The following is a 20,349-nucleotide window of genomic DNA, read 5'->3' as shown; positions in this document are numbered from 1 at the left end:
TGAATACATAAAACCGTAGTGTCATGTCCCAAAACCATGACATCAAAAGTAATGAAAAATCAGAGTACAATCCCAGAAACCCAAAGTGGAAACCATGTGTGTGTATGATGCGCTCCTACACCGTCGGCTCCTTCACCTTCGACGAAGAGGTACCTGAAACCAAACCAAAAACTGTAAGCATAAAGCTTAGTGGGTTCCTCCATCATACCGCATACCATATAATATCGTCGGTATCTTTCAACCGGTAACTACCATCGATATCTTTCAACCGGTAACAATCATCGGTATCTTTCAACCGGTAACCACCATCGGTATCTTTCAACCGGTAACTGCCATCGATATCTTTCAATCGGTAACTGGGGACTATTTCACCCCTACCACTAGCATACAATAGCAAGATATAAACATACTGTCAGGCATATCGGGGTACTGACCTACCCCTTGGTCCTAACGACCTATGCCGGGGAAAGACTATTCCCTGTCACTACCACTGACACAGATATCATATCACGCATGCATATCTCATGACCAATTCATATAACCAAACCAAGATAATTATCACGAAGACAATTATCTACTAAATACCCCAGTTGGTGGGTCAACATTGTAGCCTTAGATCCAGCGCTACTAGATGGTAACTCACCTCGATGTCGTGTAGTGTCTTAACCGTCCTCTGCGCGAAGATCGTGTTGGATAAGGTTTCTAAGTCCATAACTATTTCTGGTATGTACTTGACCCGACTCGGCATGGTCCATTTGGGTTGCATGGCACCATGCAATTGGATAGACTAAATGAGAGAAATAACACTTATGGTTTATTAATATATTATAAGTTCTAATAAATTAATAATATTATTTAATTAGTTTGATCAAGAATTAATTTAGAATTAATTAAGTGATCAAAAGATAACTAATTAAATATATGGGTTGATTATGTAAATCATCCATAACTTATATAGTGGGCTAAGAGGCTCCATGGATAATCAAGTTGGGTTGAGCCCATTGGATGGTCCATGGAGGCTCCATGGGAGTTACAAACCCATGGGTCATGGAAATGAAGAGTCATGACACATTAGGGTTTACATGGTGTAACCCTAGATGTGCCAACACTATATAAAGCTCATGTGTTCTCCCAAAAACGGTTAGACAAGAAACAAGAGGGCTAGAGCCGATTTTTGAGTGTTATACATTCTCTCCAAGTTTACTCCATAGCATTTGGTGTTGTGTGAAGCATTTGAGGCATCACACCTGGGGTGCTAGGCTCACAAGGTTTCAAGGATCAAAATCAACAACAAGGTATGTAGTTCTATCTATTATTCAAGTTAAAATTGTTCCCCATGTATGCTAGATAGGATCATAGCCTTGGAAATCAACTTTGCATGATAATTAGACAAACATAGATCCAAGGTTATTAGGGTTGCATGTACACTTAGGAAGTGTTAGAATGCTCAAAACCCATCAGTGGTATCAGAGCCTAGGCTTGTTTGTTGATTATTTGTGTAAACTGCTTAAAAAATCGATTTTCTGTTTTCTGCTCGTATGAACTCGCCGAGTCCATGGGGGGACTCGACGAGTCCATGCACAAATGCAAGCTACTCGTCGAGTAGAGGCTGCTGTGTTCAGAATTTCGATTTTAGTTGCTGGAAATGGACTAGAAACATTACCATAAATTGTTTTGGTACTTGAAAACATGTTTTAGATGGTGTAATGTTTATGCTAATCCATTACAATGACAATTATCAAAATTACAAAGTTTAAGTGTAATTTTTATTCTTGAAAGTGTTCATATTCATGTTCTTGTTCTTATGAAGTTTAGGTGATCATAGGAATTATTTGTAACCTATGTGGTAGATTAATTCATGATTATTGTGTGTTTTAATGGAGTCCATAACTTGTCCTCAAGTTATGGAAAACCAAAAGTCACTTTGCTTTAAAACCATTAAAAGAACACATCGGTTATAAAAATGATGAGTCTTAATTTTTAATACCCTAATAAACTCATAAGTTACAGGAAATGAAAAGTTTTGAAAGTTTACAAACCTTGCCCTCAAGTTTTGGAACAAGTAAATTCTTGGTTAAAAACTTTAGTTCCAACCCTTAGAATTTTAAAAGTTAAAATTCAACCCTTATACTTATAATATTATAAGTTAATATATATATATATATATATATATATATATATATATATATATATATATATATATATATATATATATATATATATAAGATCAAAGTCGTCTTACCGCTAGTACGCCTCATTCACAAAGCCGGTCTATAAGGTGGGTATAAGGTTGTTGCCTATAAAATGGCAACTTAATGGGTGTCCACTCTCACCCACTGCTTGCTTGACTGGTGGAGGGTCGTTAGCCGAACGGGTAAGACAAAGACTTATAAATTCTCATTAAAAGTATACTGATTATTATAAAGTAACTAAATGTTTTATAAATTCCCAATCTTAGTTACTTTAGGTAAAATGTGAATAAGGTGCTAATCCATGAAATTACACTTTGCACCTTGTTTAAGTCGTTGGTGGAGCGTGTGTGGTTTACCGGCACACTAACTTGGACTTAACAAGGAAGGAAAAAGGTGACTTAAGGTTTTTCATGAGGTTGGAAGGAGCGCGTGTGGTTTACCGGCACAACGATTAAGTGAAAAACATTAAGGGTACCAAGTAATTTGCATGGTTACTTCACACCTTGTTTTGTGATCCTCGGTATCCCAGTCACAAAACATGAAGGGAACACTCGAGATTGAAACATGCCATTGAAAAGTTCAATGAATCTCAAAGAATCTAGGAATTTCTAAAAGCCAAATAAAACCTAATAATTTATATTTCGTTTTCATGGTGGAAATTGGTGAATCGTCATTCACCTACCTTTCGAAATATGTTATAACTTGGATTACGACATCCCTCTTCTAGGTTATAATATATTGTGATTGGATCCTAGTGTTAATATTACATTTAGGTGTTTTATTAAGGACTATCCCTATATCTAAACTAAACTTACCTTCTTCCTTTCAGATGTCTTCCAACAATGTTACTCCTGGCTCAAACCCTACAGGCTCCTTCTATGTCATGAACCTTTGTGGGAGAGTCATCTTTGATGGATCCAACTTTACTGACTGGATCAAGAACATCAGGATGGTCACTCGTTACGAGAACAAGGAATATGTTCTTGACAAGGAGCTCAAGGTGCCTGAGCCAACTGCTACTCCTGAGGGGTTTGCTGAATATGAGGCACATGAAAGAGATGCTACCAAAGTGGCATGCATCATGATGGCCACCATTACAGCTGAGCTCCAAAAGTCCTATGAGGACTACTATCCTTTTGAGATGCACCAGGATTTAATGGACCGCTACCATCAGAGTGCTCGTCAAGAGCGATATGAAATCACTCCTCTATGGTCACAACCCGAATGAAAGATGGCGAACCCATCACAAGCCACATGCAGAAAATGAAAAGGTATGTGGATCGATTGATGAAGTTGAATGTGAACTTCCCTGAGGAGTTAGCAATAGATATTATTTTGTACTCCTTACCTTCGTGTTATGATCAATTCCGCATGACATACCACATGAATAAGGAGGAAGTTACACTTAGCAAACTTCAGGGACTCCTAAAGACCGCAGAATCAGTTCTTAAAGGTAAGTCGGTTGTGACCACTCCTGCTACTACTCCAAACTTAGCACTTTTCCTGGTAATCGGGAAAGGTAGAGGGAAGAAGAGAAAGAACCCTTCGAAGGGTACCAATGGTAAGACCCTTGATGGCTCCTCTTCTAGCGGAACCAAGAAAGGTTTCGTTACACGTTCTTCTGATCCCAAAGAGGATGAATGCTTCTACTACCACGAAAAGGCGCACTGGAAGCGTAATTGGCCAAAGTACCAGCAAGCCTTGAAGGATGGGAAGGTTAAACCCAACCATGCAGGTATTTACACTATCTCATCTAATAATTCACTCTATTCTAACTCTTGGGTCCTTGATACCGCTTGCGGTATTCATATTTGTTCTGAATTGCAGGGACTAAGAAGAAGTGAGAATGTGGAGCAGGTAAAGATAAACTTGATCATGGGGAATAGGAAAGTTTCACCTGTCACCGAGATTGGAGTTTATACTTTGTTGCTTAGTAGTGGATTTACTTTAGATTTGAATAAATGTTGTTATTCGCCAGAAATGGCAAGAAATGTTATTTCCTTTCATGCTTTGTATAACCAAGGTTTTACCTTTTCTTTTGATAATGAAACTGGTGGAATAAATGCTTTCTTTAATAATGTGTTTTATTTTAAAGCATTACCTTGTGATGGTGTGTATGAAGCTGCGTCTGTTGTAGATAACTTAGGAAATAATGTATTGTGTATTGATTCTACTAATGATCATAACTTGGATAAAGCATCATTATGGCATTGTCGTCTAGGACATATAAGCAAGAAACGCATAGGCCAACTCCAAAAGGATGGAGTCTTGGAGTCATTTGACCTAAAGTCAGATGATAGTTGCGAATCATGCTTACTTGGAAAAATGACAAAGTCACCCTTCACAGGTTCTTGAGAGAGGGGTGAAGGTTTGTTGGATCTTATACACACGGATGGGTGTGGACCCTTCAAACATGCCACAAGGGATGCTAATCGTTATTATGTGACTTTTACGGATGATTATAGTAGATATGGATATGTATACTTAATCAAGCATAAGTCAGAGACTTTCGAAAGGTTTAAAGAGTTTAAACAGGAAGTCGAGAATCAATTGGGCAGGAACATTAAGATGCTTCGATCCGATCGTGGTGGTGAGTATCTTAGTACTGAGTTCCTCGACTATCTAAGGGAATGTGGGATTGTCTCACAATTGACACCTCCCAGGACACCGCGGTTGAATGGTGTGGCTGAGAGGCGTAATCGAACCTTGTTGGACATGGTTCGTTCCATGATGAGTCGAGCTACGCTACCAATCTCATTTTGGGGGTATGCCTTAGAGACTGCCACCCATATCCTTAATCTGGTCCCTACAAAGAAGGTTGCCAAAAGACCTCACGAGATGTGGACTGGAAAAGTTCCTAGTATAGCCCACATCAAGGTTTGGGGTTGCGAGGCTTTCGTGAGACGCGAGACCCATGACAAGCATGAACCTCAAAGCGAGAAGTGTATTTTCATCGGCTACCCACAAAAATCCTTTGGTTACCTCTTCTTCAGACCTAGTGAGTGTGGTCTTTGTAGCAAGGAGGGCTGTCTTTCGAGAGAGAGAGTTCAAAAGCCAAGGAGACAGTGGGAGGCTAATTGACCATGAAGAACTTCGAGAGTCAAGTGGTGAAGGAACCTCAAACCCTAGTAGTCAACTTGAGGAGGAACCTCCTGTTGATCCAATTATACCTCCAGTTGTACCTCTGAGGCGTTCCACAAGGGTTAGGAATGTACCTGAGCATTACTATGGTTTCCATATCACTGCGGAAGTTGAGACACTTATTAGTGATGAGACACTAGTAGGTCTGGATGAACCTAACAGCTATGCGGAAGCCATGGCAGGACCTGAGTCTGCTAAATGGAAAGAGGCAATGGATAGCGAGATATAATCCATGTATGACAATCAAGTTTGGAACTTGGTTGGCAATGTGCCAGGTCGTAAGACTGTAGGGTGCAAATGGATCTTCAAGAAGAAGACCGACATGGATGGTAATGTACACACTTATAAGGGTTGACTGGGAGCAAAGGGCTTCTCTCAAACTCCTGGAGTGGATTATGATGAGACCTTTTCACCAATAGCCAAGATTAAGTCTATTAGCGTATTGTTAGCCATAGATGCATTTCATGACTATGAAATATGGCAAATGGATGTCAAAACCGGTTTCCTTAATGGAATGTTGGCTGAGGATGTTTACATGAATCAACCAGAGGGTTTTGTCAGCACATAGTACCCTAATAGAGTGTGTAATCTTGAGAAATCCATCTATGGATTAAAGCAAGCACCTTGCAGATGGAATCTTTGCTTTGATGAGAAGGTCAAAGAGTTTGGCTTCTCTAGGAGTGAAGATGAATCTTGTGTATATGTCAAGGCTAGTGGGAGTATAGTTAGCTTTTTGGTACTGTATGTGGATGACATACTACTCATAGGAAATGACATCCCAACTCTGCAGGAAGTTAAGTCCTGGCTTGGGAAGTGTTTTGCTATGAAGGACCTAGGTGAAGCTGCCTATATTCTAGGGATAAGGATCTTGAGAAACCGGAGTAAAAGACTAATTGGACTTAGTCACAGTACCTACTTGGATAAGGTGTTGAGGAGATTCAGCATGCAAGATTCCAAGAAAGGAGAGTTACCCATCCAGAGTAACACTAGACTGAGTAAGACTCAGAGTCCGAGTACTGAGGATGAGATAGCAGAAATGACTTGGGTACCTTATTGATATTTGCATATTTAGTTCATATTAAGTATACATTTTTATTCATTTATTAGCTAAATTATTGCATATTATGGACAAAAGGTACTTAAAAGTGTTAAATTATGTTTTTCAGTCCAAAGATGAAGCTCGGAAGCGAAAGGAAGCGGGAGAAACAGTTAGAAGATCGAGAATGGAATAAAGAAGAAAAACATTAAAAATGGCACCTACTCGGCGAGTCAGATCGACTACTCAACGAGTCCAATCGAAGAATCGAGAAGATAATGACTCGGGATCCCAGAGAGTTATCACAATACGGGGAATGTGAGAGGGACTCGACGAGTCACCACTTGACTCGACGAGTCGATTCGTATATTTAAAGATAATTCCACAGATCGATAGAGGAGAGTTCTGGGACGATTCAGAAGTACTTAGCTACGATTGAGAAGCCAGAGAAACCCTAGAAGACGACAAAGGAAGCTAGAATTCAATCCCGGAGAGTAATTGAGGCAAAATTTCATCATTCCATTTATTCTTTTGTTTTATCATTATGGTTAAGCAATTTGACTTTGTTTGTTTGCTGTTATTTACTTCAATTATGAGCTAAAACCTTTAGACTTCTGTTTGGGGATACAAAGTTGACAATATGGTTTGATTGATTGGTAGGATTAATTCCAAGTTGGTGAATTTTTGTTATTTTAGCTTGCTAAAGAACCTTGTGTGTGAATAATAATTAATTTTCTGTTAATAGGAAGATAATTGATTAGCATGAACATCTATTGATTATTAACCTCATATGCTATGTGATCACTATGCTATATGTCTAGGATTAATGAATATGAAACTAGAATTAATAAGAAAATTGAGTAAGTCCATGTGCAAGCTTGTAAGATGACCATCAAACAAGAAGTTAATTAAAAGAATAAATTAGTTAACTATTGCAAGTCTAACTTAACCCAAATAATTAATCTAGTGAATATAATTAAATTAGACAATTGGCCACTGTTTAAGTTAGTTTATTTGCTAAGGATTAGCGTAGTGAATACGAATCTAATCACTTGAATCGGTAACCGACGAAAGAATTAATCCATTGCACCATTACCTTGAAATCAACCATAGAGTTAACCAAGTTGAATTAAACAGAAGTTCCTTTCCAATTATTGAATCTAGTTAAGTCTTTATTTCCTAGTTCTTAAATTAGTAATAGTTAGTAAGTTTCTAGTCTTGTAAAACTAGAGAACACCCCTACTTATTAATTAACTTAGATAAAATTAGTTTTTAATTTAATTTGCCGTTCCCTGTGATCGATACCCTGCTTATTTAGCTATACCACAATTGATAGGTTCACTGCCTTTTGTGTGTTATTTGATAATTAAAAGTAGGTTTAAAACTAAGTGAGTTTGCACACATTAAAAAGTCGGATATGAGATTGGTTGCTAAAACTCAAGCCCCGCGCCAAAAACTTGATGTGTGCAAACTCACTTAGTTTAAACCTACTTTTAATTATCAAATAACACACAAAAGGCAGTGAACCTATCATTTGTGGTATAGCTAAATAAGCAGGGTATCGATCACAGGGAACGGAAAATTAAATTAAAAACTAATTTTATCTAAGTTAATTAATAAGTAGGGGTGTTCTCTAGTTTTACAAGACTAGAAAATTACTAACTATTACTAATTTAAGAACTAGGAAATAAAGACTTAACAAGATTCAATAATTGGAAAGTAACTTCTGTTTAGTTCAACTTAGTTAACTCTATGGTTGATTTCAAGGTAATGGTGCAATGGATTAATTCTTTCGTTGGTTACCGATTCAAGTGATTAGATTCGTATTCACTACCCTAATCCTTAGCAAATAAACTAACTTAAATAGTGGCCAATTGTCTAATTTAATTATATTCACTAGATTAATTATTCAGGTTAAGTTAGACTTGCAATAGTTAACTAATTTATTCTTTTAATTAACTTCTTGTTTGATGGTCATCTTACAAGCTTGCACATGAATTTACTCAATTTTCTTATTAATTCTAGTTTCATATTCATTAATCCTAGACATATAGCATAGTGATCACATAGCATATGAGGTTAATAATCAATAGATGTTCACGCTAATCAATTATCTTCCTATTAACAGAAAATTAATTATTATTCACACACAAGCTTCTTTAGCAAGCTAAAATAACAAAAATTCACCAACTTGGAATTAATCCTACCAATCAATCAAACCATATTGTCAACTTTGTATCCCTAAACAGAAGTCTAAAGGTTTTAGCTCATAATTGAAGTAAATAACAGCAAACAAACAAAGTCAAGTTGCTTAACCATAATGATAAAACAAAAGAATAAATGGAATGATGAAATTTTGCCTCGATTACTCTCCGGGATTGAATTCTAGCTTCCTTCGTCGTCTTCTAGGGTTTCTCTGGCTTCTCAATCGTAGCTAAGTACTTCTGAATTGTCCCAGAACTCTCCTCTATCGATCTGTGGAATTATCTTTAAATATACGAATCGACTCGTCGAGTCAAGTGGTGACTCGTCGAGTCCCTCTCACATTCCCCGTATTGTGATAACTCTCTGGGATCCCGAGTCATTATCTTCTCGATTCTTCGATTGGACTCGCTGAGTAGTCGATCTGACTCGCCGAGTAGGTGCCATTTTTAATGTTTTTCTTCTTTATTCCATTCTCGATCTTCTCTTGCACCTCCTTCTCTTTAAATTTAATTACTTCATATTTCGTGATGGTTCGTGCTTTAGGTTTAGTAGTGAATGGTTGATCAGCTTCCACCCTCCTCTTCTTTGTCTCTTTATCCTTTCCTGTGCTCAACCCATCTTCAAAAGGAATCATATCAAGACATGCTACATCGGCGTATTGAACTTTCCTTTCCTTTCCTCCTTCTGCTGTTTGTTCTTCTAAAGAATCATGAATAATATCTAAATTCAAGGTATGTGAAGAACTAGTAACAAACAGATCTAAGTCGGCCAAGTCTTTGTCAAATTCGACTGGACTCGTCGAGTCCATTAAGGTGACTTGGCGATTCTGATCGGGTTCCATCAATTCTTCGGTGTTTTCTGAATTGGCTCCTTCCAGTAGCTTTTCTAACTCTTCCAAGTCCTTGTTAACATCTACATCTTCTTCAGAGTGTATCAAAAATTTGCTTGGATCTTCTTTTAGCAAACGTGCAAGCTCTTATTGTAATATCTCATCATCCAATTGGATAATTGAGATTTCTTCATTCTTTTCTTCTTCTTGCTTGGCTTCTGGAATAGCTTTAAACATTATAGATTCATGACCCACCCTTAATGTCAATGTAGACTCACATATATCAATTAAAGCACACGCGGTGTTCAAGAATGATCTACCCAAAATAATTGGAATTTCGGGGTCTTCTTTCATATCAACTACCACGAAGTCTACTGGGAAAATAAACTTGTCAACTTTTATTAGGAGATCCTCACAAACGCCTTGTGGATGAATTATCATCTTGTCCGCCAAATGGATCTTCATATTCACCGGCCTTGGTTCTGGTAATTTCAACTTCTTAAAGAATGACAAAGGCATCAAATTGATGCTTGCCCCCGAATCAGCTAATGCTCAGGTGAAAACTTCATTACCAAATTGGCACGGAATCACCATATTTCCCGGACCACCCTTCTTTTCAGGTAGCTCACTCATCAATATTTCCGCGACTTCAGCCAAATCTTTCCTAGCAGCAAAAAGGCCCTTAAGCAAGTTGAAGTACTTAGGTGTTTGTAGCATTGTTTCCACAAATGGCACATTAACTTGTAAAGCTTTAACATGCGTCATGAAGGTTCTGTATGCTTCTACTTTTTCTGCAGGCATGGCTTTGATTGGGTATGGCAGAGGAGGATTATAAGGCTTCAAAGAACTGACAGTTTTCTCATTTACGCATGGACTCGTCGAGTTCATTGGAGTGACTCGGCGAGTCGGATCGGGTTTTGCTGGTTCCGATTCTTCTACCTTTTCTGCCTTTTTCTTGGAGATTCTCAGTGCTTCTGTAAATGTTTCTTCACTGCTGGAGGTTATTACACTTACATTATCCATTCTTCGATTGGGTTCGGTGTTACTTGGAAGTTGACCCGGTCTTCTATCATTCACTTGATGCGCAAGCTACCCCAACTGTTTCTCAATGTTGAGAATTGATGCTTGCTGATTCCTAAGCATGTTTCTGGTCTCGTGTATGGCAGCATCGTGATCATTGTGTCTTTTTTCGGACGCGGCTATGAATCTAGTGAATAACTCTTCTAAATTGGCTTTCTTTTCTACCGGTTCTTCCTTTTGGTATAGTCCCCTCTCCTTCTGCTTGTATTTCTCCTCCTTTGCCTTCTTATACTCTTCGTATGGTAGCCATTCCTTCTTAGGTTTCCGCCAATTTTCATCATATCGATCGCCACTTGAATAGAAGACTTGAGCTCTCTTATTTCCATTCTCATCCAAATCACAATCCTTTGTGAGATGGGGCCCTCTACAATTTTCGCATCCTACCCTAATAGCATGGATTGTTTGATCCATTTTTGTCATTCTTCGATCTAGACTATCAAGCTTAGATATCACCGCCGCCATGCTATCATTTGCCGCGTTCACTACCCCACGACTTACTTTGTTTCTCGGATTATGGTATTCTCTAGAGTGCTTAGAGAATTCTTCAATTAATTCTTTAATTACCGGGGGCGCCTTCTTTGTGAGCGGGCCTTGAGAATCAAGCAATTGCCTTGTGGTGACATTGACTCCATCATAGAAGATGGAGACCTCTTGTTGGCTATTAAGGTCATGGTGTGGGCAATTTCTAAGTAGGCTCTTGTATCTTTCCCAAGCTTCATAAAGAGATTCTCCGGGTTGTTGCTCGAAGTTCGCAATGGCTTTCTTTAGCTTGGCTATCTTGGAGGGCAGGCAGAAATGGTCTATGAACTCTTTTTTCATCTTGGCCCATGTGGTGATCGATCCAGGAGGCAGTGACTTTAACCAATCTTTTGCAGCTCCTTTAAATGTGACAGGAAGCATGCGAAGAAGCTGGGTCTCGCGTGGAACATTCAGGACGTTGAAATAATCGGCCACATTATTCACTTTGTCCAAGTGCTTGTAAGCGTCTTCGTGATCCTTCCCGTAAAAAAGGAATCTCCTTGAGTTGGGCGAGAATATGGCCTTTTAGTTCGAAAGTAGCTGTCGCGGGAATTGCGGGTTGCACAAGTCCCGGCCCGGTGTCATCACGCATCCTTTTCTTCCATTCCCCCATGGGGACTTCATCAATGTTAGCCATTATGATAGCTAACTCTTCTTCAGAATCGGTTTCGTGCTCGTAAGTATGCTCTTCTTCTTCCTCGGTCTCGTACTCGATATCTTCTTGAATTGGTTCTTCAACTGTCAACGAGGCACTGGATGCTCCTGATTTGCTGCTCTTCTTCTTGCTGAAAACGGATTTTAAGTTTTTGAGTGGTGATTTCTTTGAAGATGTGGTTTCTCCAACGGCTTCTCCTTTGCTTCTTCTTAGTGCGGATTCCAGGTCTTCCAAAGGAGGGACCAGAGGTGTATCAGATCCTCGGGTCATGAAACAACTGTAAACAAACAAAAGAAAAGAAACAAAACGCGTAAAAAGAACAAAAATGAAATAAAAAATAAAGACTGAAACAGCGATGTACTCGCCGAGATGAGAAGCCAGAGAAACCCTAGAAGACGACTGTCACACCCCAAAACCAAGAACGGCGGAAACGTTCTGGGGCGGAGGACGTCATGTATAGTATCACAACACAGTAAATGTAAATAAGCAAACAACATCATCCATTGCATTAAATATATAATTTCAATACAAGCGTGTTCTGTACAGTTATAGACACCAAAATAATGTAAAACAAAATAAAATGAGATGAGTCTTGAATGCACTCCATCTTCTCAAAAGCTGGCCTCGGTACCTGTCTGCTGATGACCTGAGAATACAAGTTATTTTGAAAGAGTTTATCAGCATTAAGCTGGTGAGTTCATAAGTATTTTAGTGTCAATGTTTGTTGTCAAAAATGTCTGAACGTGTCTCAAGTATAAGTTTGTAAAATGTATGTAAGTGTTTGTAAAAGTTTGAATCTCTCAGAAAAACCTATATTTTCTATTAAAGTAATCTTCTACCAAGGCTTAGCTGTTTTGTATACTCGTTTGTTGTAAAAGTATGTAATTTCCCAAGTGTAACTATCATTTAATAAAATATAGTATGTACATTAATGCTTAAGTGAGGTTATCACTAAAATATGTAATGGGTAAATCATTGTAGTACTGTAGTTTTGTATATTAAGAACTACTGTTGTACTAACTACCTTAAACCGGATTTATATTAAGGTAAAATGTGATAAATTGCACCATGCTATCGACTGGTAACAACGACATACGAATGGTCGTAATAACGGAATGACGTTTGGCACCCGCAGACCTGCAGGTCCGGCTGTAGCTAGCAGCAAGGTGTAGGATAGTCAATCCAGTATAGATCTATACGCAAACTCACGCTCTCCCTCCAAAAGAATTCTGGCTACAACTCGGGACATGACATTTAAGGCATGCACCGATACAGTGGATCACAATTGTTAACGTATTCTCGTATATGTAATGTAATGTTTCTAGTTCTAGTATAGTTGTATATGTTCTCGTAGTATAGTTGTATATGTTCATGTTTCTAGTATAGCTGTATATGTTCATGTTTCTAGTATAGCTGTATATGTTCCTGTGTTACCCGGATGGTAACTAACTATTGATGTACTAAAAAGTATGAATATGGAAGTACTTTTATGTCTATATATGTATATATGATATATAAGTAATATTGAAACGACCTTCGGATGGTCACCCGAAATCCCACCAGACCACATCTCAAGGCGCGAAAAGGAAATAGGGCGGATGGAATTCCTAAGCCCTTTAAACATTATTTATACATCTATACATATATGGACATGCAATTGAATATTTAAAAGCATAAAATAAGTTTTCATAAAACATTTGAAGCATAAATATTATTTCAAGAGAAGATCGACTTGGTGTCAATCTTTAAAACAATTAGAAGGCATAAGTAAATAAAACAGTTTTAAGTATAAGAAGCATTTGTTTGAATCACAGTCTGAAAATAAGTTTGGATAGTAAAAGAGTTTGTAAAACATTTCAAAGTAAAGCAGTTTGATAAATAGTTTGAACAGTGGTAAAAATCGTTGTTTTCCTAGTTATTAATCACATGTGATTAAATGCAATCACATGTGATTGAAGCAATAACTATAAGTATTTGACTTGTATTCCCCCCATAAAGTATTTAAAACATTTAAAATCATTTCAAAGGTTGATTCAAGGGGTATGAACTCACTTGTGGTGAGTTGTACGAATTGTAGTGTCGGATACCGTGCTAGGTGGCAAACGGAGACTTGTTTACACGCACGAGCCTAGTTATCATATAATAAGCATATATATAACTAATTAGCCAAATAATAACTTAATAATTAAGTTAATACACTTAGGAACATGAAAACACTTTTTATAAGTGTTATAGGTCCTAATGGTTGCATCTAAGTTGCTACGGGACAAGGCAAAAGGGTTTGAAACATCAAATGGCCTTGCATAAGAGTTCACCACCCAAAAAACCCCACCCTTTGGAGTTTACGGCTGTAAACTCATGGGTTTATGGCCGTGAACTCCTCACTTGGTGGTTTTGGGTGTTTTAAGGTGTTATCTTGATCCTAGAACACTCCTAGCTTTGTTGGAATAACACATGAAGTAGTTTAAGGCCCTAGAATGCTCCATAGGGGAGTTTACGGCCTAATGTCCATATACCCTAGAGTTTACGGCCGTAAACTCCTATGGGGTCTTGGATTTTAATTCATTTAAGGCACTTGCACATCAAGGATAGCTTCCATGATTTTATCTAAGGCTAATGGGGACAAGAGGCACACATTTGTGCCTTCACTTGGAGTTTACAGCCCAAGAGGTGTTCCTTGGCCGTAAACTCCCTTTAAGGGATGTTCTTGATGTCTTTTACTCCCCATTCAAGTCCTAGGTGTTCAATGGTAATTGTCTTAAAGCCTTAGGGGTGTTTGTGGTGCATTTAACCCTTGGAAAAGGGGTTTACGGCCCAAGAGAGGTTCTTGGCCGTAAACTCCTATAAACCTATGATTTTGAAGTGTTTTGATGTCTAAAATGGTTACAAGCATTTGAGGGTTAAAGTCCTTAAGCATTAGGGGTGGTTTAGGGCACTAAATGCCCTTGAAAAGGGGTTTACGGCCCAAGAAAAGTCCTTGGCCGTAAACTCCTATTACTTGTTGATTTTGGATGCTTTCTAGTCTCTTAAGATCATACACAAGGTCCTTAATAAGTTGCTTAACAAGAAAATGGGTCTAGGTAGCCTTAAAGCTCCATTTTGGAGTTTACTCCCCAAGAACGTTCTTGGGCGGTAAACTCCCGGATCTTGTAATCTAAACATGTAATTGATGTTATAAAGCATCTAACAAGTATTAAAACACATTTAGTAAAGTAGACTCACAATCTGGGATGAAAACCCGAAGATCCGTCAGAGAGAATATGGCTTTTCTCTATTTGGACTTGTGAATAATGAATTAATTTAATTCAGAAAACTATTTATAGTCCTGGAATATTTTGGCAGAAAATATTTTTATTCCTGAGATAGGACTATAACATTATGAAACTTGGAATGCTCAACTTTCACAAAACCAGGAGCATCCACTCTCCTGATAACTCCTTAAACATAAACCCTAATGTACACAAACTGGTTCGGAAAAGTATGAAAATCACTGAAACTGGACTAGCTTCTATTGGATAGATAATGTTTGTACAAATGGAAATTTCGGGTTGTCACAACGACAAAGGAAGCTAGAATTCAATCCCGGAGAGTAATTGAGGCAAAATTTCATCATTCCATTTATTCTTTTGTTTTATCATTATGGTTAAGCAACTCGACTTTGTTTGTTTGCTGTTATTTACTTCAATTATGAGCTAAAACCTTTAGACTTCTATTTGGGGATACAAAGTTGACAATATGGTTTGATTGATTGGTAGGATTAATTCCAAGTTGGTGAATTTTTGTTAGTTTAGCTTGCTAAAGAACCTTGTGTGTGAATACTAATTAATTTTCTGTTAATAGGAAGATAATTGATTAGCATGAACATCTATTGATTATTAACCTCATATGCTATGTGATCACTATGCTATATGTCTAGGATTAATGAATATGAAACTAGAATTAATAAGAAAATTGAGTAAATTCATGTGCAAGCTTGTAAGATGACCATCAAACAAGAAGTTAATTAAAAGAATAAATTAGTTAACTATTGCAAGTCTAACTTAACCCGAATAATTAATATAGTGAATATAATTAAATTAGACAATTGGCCACTATTTAAGTTAGTTTATTTGCTAAGGATTAGGGTAGTGAATACGAATCTAATCACTTGAATCGGTAACCAACAAAAGAATTAATCTATTGCACCATTACCTTGAAACCAAGCATAGAGTTAACCAAGTTGAACTAAACAGAAGTTCCTTTCCAATTATTGAATCTAGTTAAGTCTTTATTTCCTAGTTCTTAAATTAGTAATAGTTAGTAAGTTTCTAGTCTTGTAAAACTAGAGAACACCCCTACTTATTAATTAACTTAGATAAAATTAGTTTTTAATTTAATTTGTCGTTCCCTGTGATCGATACCCTGCTTATTTAGCTATACCACAATTGATAGGTTCACTGCCTTTTGTGTGTTATTTGATAACTAAAAGTAGGTTTAAAACTAAGTGAGTTTGCACACATCACTTATGCTTCGGCGGTAGGCTCGATCATGTATGCTATGACCTGTACTCGTCCTGATGTAGCCTTTGCTTTAAGCATGGTTAGTAGGTATTAGGGGAATCCTGGTAAGGCTCATTGGACAGCGGTAAAGAACATTCTCAAGTACCTGCGGAGGACTAAGGACTGGGTGCTTACCCTTGGTGGGAGTGATGACTTGAGAGTTGTAGGGTATAGTGATGCTAGCTTCCAGACTGATAGGGATAATTTCCGCTCTCAGTCGGGCTGGGTCTTTACCTTAAATGGAGGAGCAATCTCTTGGAAATGTTCCAAACAGGAGACAGTGGCTGATTCAACTTGCGAATCAGAGTATATAGCGGCAAGCGAATCGGCAAAAGAGGCTATGTGGCAAAAGAACTTTATTGGAGACCTTGGAGTTGTACCAGCTATATCAAGGCCTATAGATATTTTCTGTGATAATGAAAGTGCAGTTGCCTTAGAAAAGGAACCAAGGGATCATGGGAGATCCAGGCACATCGACAGAAAATATCATTTCATCAGACATCGTATAGAAGAAGGACTTCTCGTGGCAAAGAGGGTATCATCAGATGAGAACCCGGCAGATCCCCTCACGAAGGGACTGGGTAGGGTTAAGCATCTCTATCATGCTAGGAGCATAGGGTTGAAGGATGATATTAGTTTTAGTAGTTAGATAATTTTGAAATTTGTAAAATGTAATTGACATTTGATGATGAATAAAAGCTGTGTTTATTTATGAGTAAAGTGTTGCTATCTCTTGTCAATCGTTTAGTATTATTTCTTTTGCATGTTTTGACTTCCAGAATATTTATGTTGTTTTACATATTATTCAAATTATCCACAGTCAGTCATATGTTGGAAGTAGATATGAAGTAAGACTCTCATGAGTTGGTTGTAGAGGTCTAAGATGTTGGACATGGCCTCAACACTCATGAGTGCTCATAAGTTCTGAGTATTGGGTTCAACCCACGCTCGCTAGCATCACTTCATGGAATTTATCTCGAGTGATCGCGAGACGGTAATATCATATAAGTCTTCAAACCTAGTGATATTACTTGTTAACTATGAGTTAGTTATGCTCTGAACGTGCGAAACCGCATTGGTAACTCGATGTTATAAAACGTGCGTTTGTGTGTAATTTAACAAGTAGTAGAACAAGCATATGAGTCGAAGTTTATTTGTTCCTTCTTGGATTAGAAGATGATATTAGGGCCGCTCGATGATTTTTTTTTGACCTATGTACCGGGCCTGGTCAGAACTAAGTTGATGTGTTCAATTAAGTTCTATGTCAAACAAATCGGAAATCGGGAAACAAACTGCTGGACAATAAGCAAGACTATGTTCCATGTGTTTATCCAGCTGATATCTAGAACAGAGGATTATATGATCCCTTATTTGAAATGGCGTACCATCATCTTCTCAGTTCCGAGAAGCCTTGAAAAGAGCTACGATTGTCGATCGGTTCCTGAAGTCATACTTGCAGTTATAGTTATTAGACTTATCCAAGTGGGAGACTATTGGATAAGGTGTCTATGTCCATACCTTTTTCTGGTATGTACTTGACCTGGTTTGGCATGGTCCATTTGGGTTACATGGCATCATGCATTTGGATAGACAAAATGAGAGAAATAACACTTATGGTTTATTAGTATATTATAAGTTCTAATATATTAATAATAATCTTATTTAATTAGTATTGATCAAAAATTAATCTAGAATTAATTAAGTGATCAAAAGGTATATATTTTGTATGGTGTTTGTATATATTTTTTATAATTATTCAAGAATTTAGTTTGTTATTTTATAAACAAAAACATTGAAGTCAACAAAAAGTAATACAGAAGGGTAAAATTGTCATTTTTATAATTCAGCGCAACAATTAACAGGTTCTAAACAAACAACATGTTAAAAATTCAAATCTTAAAAGTTCGGACTCTCTTAGAAATTCAGATCTCTTAAAAATCCAGATCTAAAAAATTCAGATCCTGTCAAACAGCCCTTCGTTTTTTTATTTTAGCACCACAATTTATCAATTTTAACTATTCCCTAAATATTCTTTGGGTTTTTTTAAATGAAACTTAAATTTATATTTAAGTTGACACTGTAATGCTATATTGAAATTAACAATTTAAGTATTTTGTCTTAACTATTCAAAAGTTGTAGCTTTAAATAGATAATAGTTTACATACAACATATTAAATCTAGTAAATTAAGTATAATATATTAAAAGTTAAAGACATAACTTTATAAGTAGAAGTAAATATATTATTTTAATATTTAAATTTAGTTTATGTATGATTACACTTTAGGTTTGATATTTATTTAACATTATTAACCAACTTACAATTTATCACTTTTAACTATTATAAAATATTCTTTGGGTTGTTTATGTTAAACTAAAATTTATATTTAAGTTGACCCTTAATTTTATATTTAAATTAATAATTTAAGTATTTTATACAAATTTTTCAAAAGTTGCTCTAGACATTAGTACGCCCGGTGTACATGAGTGTATGCCCAGCGTACTAGGACACGCCTAGTATGCTCATCGTACCCTTATGTACACTCAACGTACTCCCTCCGGACTCAAAGTGGCAACTTCAGTCCTCCTACTCCTCATGGCCCAACTCAAATATTCCAGGGATTATAATTGGAATGTAACACCCAAAATTTCAAATAACTTTTCCCATTTTAAAAACACACTTTCATTCATAATTGTTATAAAAATATCATTGTATCACATAATCAATTCATAACATCACATCCCAAGATGAAAATATGTAAAAGCTCCTCAAGTGTGTACTGTTCAAGCCGGCGCCTTCCCGCTATCCTCGCTGGCACCTGAAACACATAACATAACACTGTAAGCATAAATGCTTAGTGAGTTCCCCAAAATAGCACACGCAACACATATTAGCCACTCGAGGCTATAACTTTGTTTGACCCTCTGGTCAATGTGTCTTAGTGGGACCCTCCGGTCCCATAACTCTGAGGGCCCTCTGGCCCTAACTTTGTGGACCTTACGGTCCTAACTCTATAAACTCTGTAACATACATAGCATAAAGTAAATAGAAATCTCATCATGAAAAAACATACAAATACTCTATCACATAACTCTAATTACCACTCTAGGTAATGTATAGTGAGAAGACTCACCTCGAGTAACTCGGTAATCTCGAACTCTATAAAATCTAGTCTAGTCTCCGCCAAATCATATGAAATAAACACTCTAAATCAATACATCTCTCAAGGCTAGACTATTCCTTCTATTAGTACTCTCAGAAGGGTAAAAGACCATTTTACCCCTCTCATGGCTCAAAGACCCTAGAGTTGACCAAACCCTAAAAGTCAACAAAAGTCAACTCTCCGGGTTACGCTACGCGTACCAAACATGTACGTTGGGCGTACCCGACGTCCTCACAAAAACGAGGAGCGTGACCCTTTACGCCGCGCGTACTGGGATTACGCCCCGCGTAACTCCCAATTTCAGACTATAAGCTCTTGGGGTCTTAAACAGTTAAGACCCACGTCCAAGTTCTAGATATGACCATTTCTAAGCCTCTTAATCCATAAAGTTGGTGACTTTAAGCCTTTGCATGGCTGGACAAGTCACTAACACCCATAATATTCCATTTCCCAACTCTAGAGAGCTCATAACTCAAGTATGACCTCATATCAACGACCAACATGGAAACTTTATGGATCTATAACACAAATACCACAGAAATGGGACAGATCTAGGTCCATGGAGCACATTACACTCATAAAATCTTCATATTTGGGACTTTTAACCCTAGAAATGGTCCATGCAACATCAAACCAAATAAAGAAGAAATTTTTGAACTTTATACCTCTAGATGAAGCTCCTTTCTCTGAAGATCTCAGATCCAAACTTGCATTTCAAGCCCTAGCCTCCACAAGCTCTTCTCCTTCTTCTTCACTAACACACCAAGACACTTTTAGCTCCAAAACACACACACTCAAGCTATGGACGATGGAAGGCTCTCTCTTAGGGTTTCACTCTCTGATATGGAGGCTGAGAAATGAGCCTTAGCATCCTTTAAATAGTGCACAAGCCAAACATTTAGGGCTTGCATCTGGACCCATTTCACCCAACGTAACCCTGGGTACGCCCATCGTACCCAGGCAAGTCCGCGTCCAAATTAAGCGCATGAGTA

General features: G+C 37.5%; 1 non-coding gene across 1 annotated transcript; it reads left to right on the top strand.

The window, feature by feature from the left end:
- Positions 1–11,147: 11,147 nt before the first annotated feature.
- Positions 11,148–11,254, top strand: LOC145056183 (small nucleolar RNA R71). Its single transcript, XR_013685714.1, has one exon. It is a non-coding gene; the product is annotated as a small nucleolar RNA R71 (small nucleolar RNA).
- The last annotated feature ends 9,095 nt before the right edge of the window (positions 11,255–20,349 follow it).

Source organism: Lactuca serriola, chromosome 5 (assembly GCF_051521515.1).
Source record: "Lactuca serriola cultivar US96UC23 chromosome 5, Lser_US96UC23_V15, whole genome shotgun sequence".
Classification (NCBI taxonomy): Eukaryota; Viridiplantae; Streptophyta; class Magnoliopsida; order Asterales; family Asteraceae; genus Lactuca; species Lactuca serriola.
The sequence above is the reverse complement of the archived record's forward strand: the minus strand, read 5'-3'. Positions and strand labels throughout refer to the sequence as shown.